This window comes from Channa argus, chromosome 17 (genome assembly GCF_033026475.1).
Source record: "Channa argus isolate prfri chromosome 17, Channa argus male v1.0, whole genome shotgun sequence".
Taxonomy (NCBI): Eukaryota; Metazoa; Chordata; class Actinopteri; order Anabantiformes; family Channidae; genus Channa; species Channa argus.
Window position 1 is genome coordinate 5,451,304 of NC_090213.1, and position 7,564 is coordinate 5,458,867.

Here is a 7,564-nt window from a genome sequence, read left to right on the forward strand (position 1 = left end):
TCATCATGTGTTTGCAGGTGAATGAGGTACAGTGGGGGGTCAGATCCCAGCAAGATTATTGTGTATGGGTCTCATTTTATATAGGTTTCTGTATTTTACAATCATTACTTTCATTACTTTGTTCTTCATTGTATTACATCATATATTAATGCCACTTACCTTATTGTTAAATTAGATATTTGCATACATGAATATGCTGAGACCATGAATGAGTGAGGTTCTTTATCACAGGCAAGTAAGTCCATTTCCTGTGTTATTAACCTTCTGCAATTTTAAAATGTGACAAAAAAATTCTTTAAAAAATTAATTAGAAGCAAAAGGGAGTTCGGCAATTATAGTTTCATAGGCATCAATCTTTAAATTTTCCATTTGAAAATCCAATTAAATTCAAAATGTCCTGGCTCCACATAAAAATGTATGAAGGCATAACTCACTAGTGATGTTTGTGGCCGCTTGTTTATTTTATGATGACTTTTTTACTCAAGCTAAATTTGACTTATTCGTTTCTGAGTGCGCCAAGGAGATGGCAACATTTCAAACAGCACTTGAAAGCATCACAACAGAGAGCAGAAGGAGGATGTGTCTGCTTCATGTTGGGTGGAGCTGAAGGAGGAAGAGTGTGGTACCTGAGGAAGTAGTACTTCCAGGGCCTGAACAGGTACAGACACGGACGCCATTATTTATTAACAGTAAGAATTTGCAACTTTAATGTTGTTTGAGAAACTGTGTTGTACATGTTTGGGTTGTGTACAGACTGTTGTTTTGTTCGCAGTGCCATCCACCAAACTCTGTTCAATTTTAATAAGTTTTAGTTAGTATGAATTTACCAGCGCAAAGAAGCAGCTTTTATCAGGAAGCAGCGAAGTGTTTCAATTCGGTTTTAGCCTTTCTTAAAAACTGCAGAAGTAGTTTTAAATGAATTGATGGCTAATGCGTACAATAATATGGAAAACTCTGCACAATCTCAAAAAAAAAAATGATGAACTGTGTTTAGCTATTTTCTAAAAGAATCAATCAATCTGAACTAGGCCAAACTTATACATCAAAGTGTGACTGCATCCTGCTAATAATGAGGAGTGTTCATCAGCGACCAAGACCCTTCTACAGTTTACAACTTAGAAAATGCTGCGTTTTTAAGACTCCATAAAGTATCGATGTACTTCAACAAGGCTCCACAAGGTGGTAGGATTAGATCTTGTGATGCATAAAGGTTGACTCCAGCCTGTAACTCTGAACCTGCATTCAGCCTGTAGCTCTGTTGGGTTCAATGTGCCAAATGACAATAATCAATACACAGATTAAATACTGAAATCGAGCTACAGATCAGCTTCTTTAAGGCTTTGTGTGTGTGTGTGTGTGTGTGTGTGTGTGTGTGTGTGTGTGTGTGTGTGTGTGTGTGTGTGTGTGTGTGTAGGAGGATGTGAATGTTTAGTTATTTTCTTGTGGGAGTAGACAACTAGTATTCATTTCAAAATATTACAGGGGGATTGTCTTGACGTTGACTCATTCTTACCCAACATGTAAAAAAAGATGGAAATGCAAATACCCACACTTTATTACCTGCTGGGGTGGCAGCATGTCAACACTCATGTTGCATTCAGGTGTAGAGGAAAAAAAACATCCATCTGACACACTGGCCTTAAGCTTTGGGTGGTGAAAGTGTTTTCATTTTTAAAAAGCCATTACAAAGCTTTAAACCTTTAAATTTAAGTCACTGCCTTTTGAAAGGAATGAAATCAAGTTTACAAGTTAAACAAACGACTGTCTAACTTCAACGTCTTTACCTAGCCTGAAGTTTAATAAAACTGTCAATCTACAAGCAGAAAGCGGCAGCAGGAACAGATATTAAGAAAAGTGGAGCGTTGCGGTAAGTGAAGAAGACGTCACGCTGGAGGAAGAGAAATATTTCTGTGAGATTAGTTTGTTCACAGTCTTGGACACATGGATTTCAGGTTTATAATTTGGAATAAACGTAATTAATACATTGCAGTTAAATGGGGATGGACTGGTAGAATATAAAATTCTATCACACAATCACTGAATGGTACAAAAAGCCAATTTTCCACTATTCTTGTTACTGCATATTACTTTTGTTTACAAGCCTTGGTTTACTGCACAGGGCAGTGTGCCCTAAATTAAATGGTTCTGAGGAAATAAGACAAGCTGTATATACAGTCACTTTACTCCCAGCTGATATAGACCCTTTGGGGCTCAGTTTGCAGCCATTTCCTTTAGGAAACCTTTGTCATCAGGCATAAAACCAACATTATAGACAGCATTAAGATTTTCTTTACCCTCAGCTCTCCCTGGCTCTGAAGGGAGGTTTCCACTGCCTCTCTGTAAAGGTCTTTCCTCCCTGTATGTCAGCTACTCCTCTGGGACCTCGTTACAGCTCTGGCCAATCATGCAACCCCCTTAATTAACACAGGAAATTACATTCTTATATTTATAACCCAATAAGTAGACTGGCCTGCTGAAAAGGTCACGTCAACAGTTTAGCGGTTTTCGCCCTATAGCAGTGCAACCCTAGAGGATATGCCTGAGAGGAAAGCAAACTGGAGGCATAGAAGCCAGTTTTTTTTATTTATTTATTAATAGAAAACAGCAGAACTTTTTGACCTCTGACTGTTTTTCACCTTTCAGCCATGCTCAGCTATTTGTCGTACTGTTCAGGAGCTTGTTGAACTAATCACAGGAAAATGGTCTTATACTCAGTAAGTAGGTGACATCACGCGTGAAGGCTCTAAGGATTTAATCCAAAGCATCAAATATCAGTCGAATATTACATTTTATTTTTATGTATTTAAGTAGCGCTTACATTTGATGGGTAAACGCATAATAATTATAAGAAATAATCATTCAGTTACTCTTTAGGTCAAAATATGTGAAAAATATTCTTATCAAATGTGAGGATTTTGTGCTTCTCTATTTGTTTTATGAATATCCTGGGATTTTTTTGGCGTTCGTCAGACAAAATAAGGGATTTGATGATGAGTGGGTCTTATGGGTTTTTATTAGATGGTTATAGTTTTTAGACTCTAAACACTAAACCAGTCAAGTAAGACGCAAGTCAAGCGACCTGGGACTGTGCTTTCACATGTACCGGTAGAGTCTGAGGAGAAACGTAAAGCCTTCCACCAATAATGAGTTCTGTAAAACCACACATCCACAAACTATGTGTAAGTTGCATATTGTAGCTTTAAATTATTATTTTATTTGTCTTTTCTGGTCGTTTGCTGATGTGTTTGCAGGGCGATGGGCCTGTCAAAGCCAGTGTCATCCTGGTCGGTGGAAGAAGTGTTGGTGTGGGTGCAGGAACAATATCCATCGCACATGAGCAGACTCCATAAAGCCATCATTAAACACGCTGTATCAGGTCATTGCATACTTAAATTCATTTATCTGTACATGCATGAGGGTTAGATCAGTGTTAGATTTTGACTTTAATCTGCAACTTTGGATGGAATTTGATTTAAAAGTATTTTTAAAGGATTGGAGGGGAGGGGGTCATGTTAATGGTTAAATTCAGCCCTGACTTTGGTTTTCATCGGTTTGAGAACTTCCATTTAATGTTTCACACACACTTACTTTGTGAATGAATTTCCAGGCCGTGCTTTGCTCAGATTAAAGAATCATCACCTGGAGCTTCTCGGGGTGGAAGACGAGGAGCAGCAGCAGGAAATTTTGCAGGACGTCCTCCTCCTAAGAGTTCAGGAAGAAATCGGTGAACTCAGTGTCATCTACTCCGGTGAGAATTCCACCAACTTTATCTCCAGGCTTTGGCTGAGCACTAATAAATTAGTAATACAAAAGGAGCTTTTTGACAACATTGCACTCAAACAGTAAAATAATGATCATTAGTGGTGGTGAGGACACACATTCCAGTGTGTTACAGTCAAAACTAGGCATTTATTTTTAACCCAGGACAAAACAGTCAAACTTAATTATCGCAAAGCATCTTTGTTCACTGAAAGAAAGCTGTTTTTGTTCTTTTTTTATGCTCCAGAGTGTTTTCCACCATAGAAAAAAAATACTGGTGTCTTCAGAAGAAATGCAGCCTGCTGCTTTATTTTCCATCCATGTAAAGGGAAGGGAAAGGTGGGAGTGATGGAAAACGCTGAGAGCTGAAGAGAAAGAAGAATCAATGAAGGACGAAGAGCGAAAGAAACCCATTTCCTCTGTGAAATCCGACCTGTGCAGATGGATGAGATTAGTTTTTGTCTGAGTGTCTTCTCCTGATCCCTTTCTGTCCATTAGTCTAGTTTTTTCTATCTTTCGTGGGTTTTCACTGCACTATAGTATTATTCAGTAAAACACTACTCGGATAAACTGTGATGTACTAAGTATGAAAGAGTCCATCAGTACCCAAACAGAAGTTATTATCAGAATAGCATTCTGCATGAAACAGACATGCAAATGATGCCTGGATAAAGGTTTAGGACTAATTATGAGTCTTGGGGTCAATGCATCAGTTATAGTATTTAATGGCAGTGACCGTTCAAGCGAAGTCCCATTTAAAAGGTAACTTTTAAACCTTGAACCCCAGGCTTGTTCTCAGTAGGCCTGGTTACTAATCCATCTACACATGTTCTATATGAATGATATTCTTTTCTCTGCCTTCTCTTTTATGAAATATCTCTTTGCTTCTAGCTGAAAACTCCTCCAGATGACATTGTCTGGAGGTGTTGTGGAGTAGCATGTTGACCAACACTACAACCTTCAGAGTCAGAGCAATCAGACTGCATCATCTGAACTGATTAACCTGGCAGTAATCTATAGGGTGATGTCACCTGGAGGACAAGCAGACAGAAGTTTAAAAATGATAATACACATTTACTCCCTAAATTAGAATCATGTAGTAGCAAGCAAGTAGAAAATTGTTAAAGTGGACCTTTTTAAATGTTTTTATTTTTTTGTCCTTTTGGCTTTTCCCGTGAGTTCAAGGTTGCCACAGCGGACATTTGTCTGCATGTTGATTTGGCACCGTTATTAGATCGGATGCCCTGATGCGACCCTCCCCAATTTCTAACGGGCTCGGAACCTCCAACCCTATGGTGGGTAGGCAGCCACTCTACCAAGTGAGCCACTGCCGCCCTGTAAAGTGGACCTTTTTTAAATATGGAATATTTAGTAAATTGGTTGTAAAATTGAAACAAGGCATGTGGGATTCACAGGTATCAACTTGTTGACACTCGTGACTCCCACTGCACTTCTTTTTACTGCTGCACTTGTTTTACACTTCCAGACAAAAGTCCAGATTTTAGATTTCACAGTTTTTTTATTTCAAGTTTTCATTGTGTCAGCTAAGAAAAGCTGAATCCAAACAGTAAAACTGACAGAAAAGATAAGTGAAGCTTTAAATCCCTTGTTTTTATTTATCCTTTTAATTTTGACTGATAAGCCACAATGCATTTCTTTTCTTTGTGATTTTCAGAAAAGTCAGTGTAATTTCACATTTTCTTATGTTTTTTCTTTTCAACACACTGCAGCTTTATGAATGTGATTAAGCTGGTGTAACTCAATACATCTGGTTGTTGATCAATTGTAACCATTGTAATGCAAAAGTCCAATGGTCCTGAAACTTTCATATTGTTTAATATTAAGCAATATAAAGCACTGCATATTTGTTTGATGTAAAAGGTCATGTCTATTTCTGTACTGTTCATTGTTTCATGGCACCGCCACAGTAAAACTTCTGCTTTGGCAGCACAATATTGTCTGAGTAGTTTTTTTTTCCATAAAGTCTCATCTCAGACTCCGGTTTACCTACTTTTAGTGTAATCATCAGTTATTTGTGTGCCCTCTTTCTGCTTCTTTGTTCCCTTACAACTCTGCTCCTCTCTAGCTGGAAGAGACTCTGAGACAGATCACTGTGAAAGATGCAACGCTCCTAAAACTAAAGGTCATGATAATAAAAATGTTAATGCTCACTTGTGTGCAGCCCAAATCAACATGTCACAGACTCTAGGAGACAGCAAGTGTAGTGTTGATGAACTATGCAATAAAAATGTAATAAAATTGCATCGCATCACTGTACGGTCATTTGGCAGTTTATTAGGTACAGCCAGCCACAACTAATGTGGCCTAATTCAACAGCCCTGCATTAAATCCTCCCTTCATGAAGTTTATAATGTTCAGTTTATTGCTGGAGTGGTTTCAGAGAGAAACATCCAACATTTGTAAGATGTACAGTTCTTTGTGCAGTTGTTGAGTTGAATTGCATTAACTAACATGTTTCCACTATTGTGTCCAATCTATTTATCTATTTATCAATAAGGATTAGAAAAAACAAACACGCATGATACAATGCAGACCAGTGATTTTTATGACTGCACCATCCCATCCCATCACACACACACAGTGCCAAATTCAGACAATCCTTAAAATGTTTAGAAATCTTGCTTTTGAGCAATATTTGGGTGCACAGGATGGGTTTGCTGTCACATTGGTGGATCAGTGAGAAATACAATCAAGAAAAAATCATTATACTGTATATAATTAAACAATGCTCTCAAAGAAGTCTCTAAGGGCTAGGAAAACTAAAATAATAATAATAATAAACTAAAAACTTATTTTAAAGCTGTGTGTAAAGGAAAGGGAGTCTGAGTGGATATTTACAGTTGTACAGTTGGATATTATGTTCCCAGAATACTAAGCATCATATTAAGTGACCTTTTCTGTCTTTTTCTTCCTGTTTCTGGGCCTGATTGTGTGTATTTATGTGTATATGTATGTGTGTGTGACTGTGATTAATACCACCCGAGATGGTGTGACATTTGATTTGGCAGGGCGTGGCTGGGGAAATGCTTGCTCAGCAGCACAGACGTAAATCCACCTTGCTGACAGAGTGAAGGGGATGATGAAAAACAGCACTGACCCTGACGACAGAGCCAAAAGGAAAAGTCTGATGCAAAGTATACTCATACAAATACTATTTTCTTTCCTTTTTTTAATGACACCACAAAGGCCAAGGCAACAGTCATCATGAGAAAAAATCAACATGCAAATGTGGATGAGAATATACAAAACATATTCACACTAAATCAGGTCAGAATTGCTATTATTGTTTAATAAAATCAGCATATATGTATGTTTACTTATTAGTCTTATTAGTTATTCTAAATAAGTTGAAGGAGCTACAGCAATAAAAGTTTATAATGACAGACTTGAAGCAGAGACCTTGATCTCATGGATTTTCTACACATACTTATGTATGTGTCGCATATGTTAAATTCAGGTTACAGTCTCCCAACTGTCACTTTTCTCCTTTATATTTTCTGCCTTTGTTTTTCCTTCTGGTTGATCATATTCATACACGGGCTCCTCGTTTTAGTATGCCTGGCCACATTCACTCAGCCTCCTCCATTTCCTTTGCTTCATTTTCCCTCCATTTCTACCTGGATACCCTGGTCCACCCTAAACTCACCTGTATTGCATCAGGAGCATCAAAGCCACCATGAAAGCAGTCAGTCAACAGGTGGTCCACAGAAGAAAACTGCAGCAAAGTAATATGTCTCCCACTGTATTCTGAAGTCAAACAATATATTTGCAAACTAACCAGTGG

General features: G+C 38.0%; 1 long non-coding RNA gene across 2 annotated transcripts; it reads left to right on the forward strand.

Annotated features, from left to right (window-relative positions):
* The first annotated feature begins 543 nt into the window (after window positions 1-543).
* LOC137102865 (uncharacterized) lies at window positions 544-5,712 on the forward strand. 2 transcript variants are annotated; one of them, XR_010911291.1, is made up of 4 exons: window positions 544-689; window positions 3,252-3,376; window positions 3,608-3,748; window positions 4,007-5,712. It is a non-coding gene; the product is annotated as an uncharacterized lncRNA (long non-coding RNA). The 2 variants fall into 2 exon arrangements; XR_010911293.1 differs by having other exon boundaries at window positions 548-658.
* The last annotated feature ends 1,852 nt before the right edge of the window (window positions 5,713-7,564 follow it).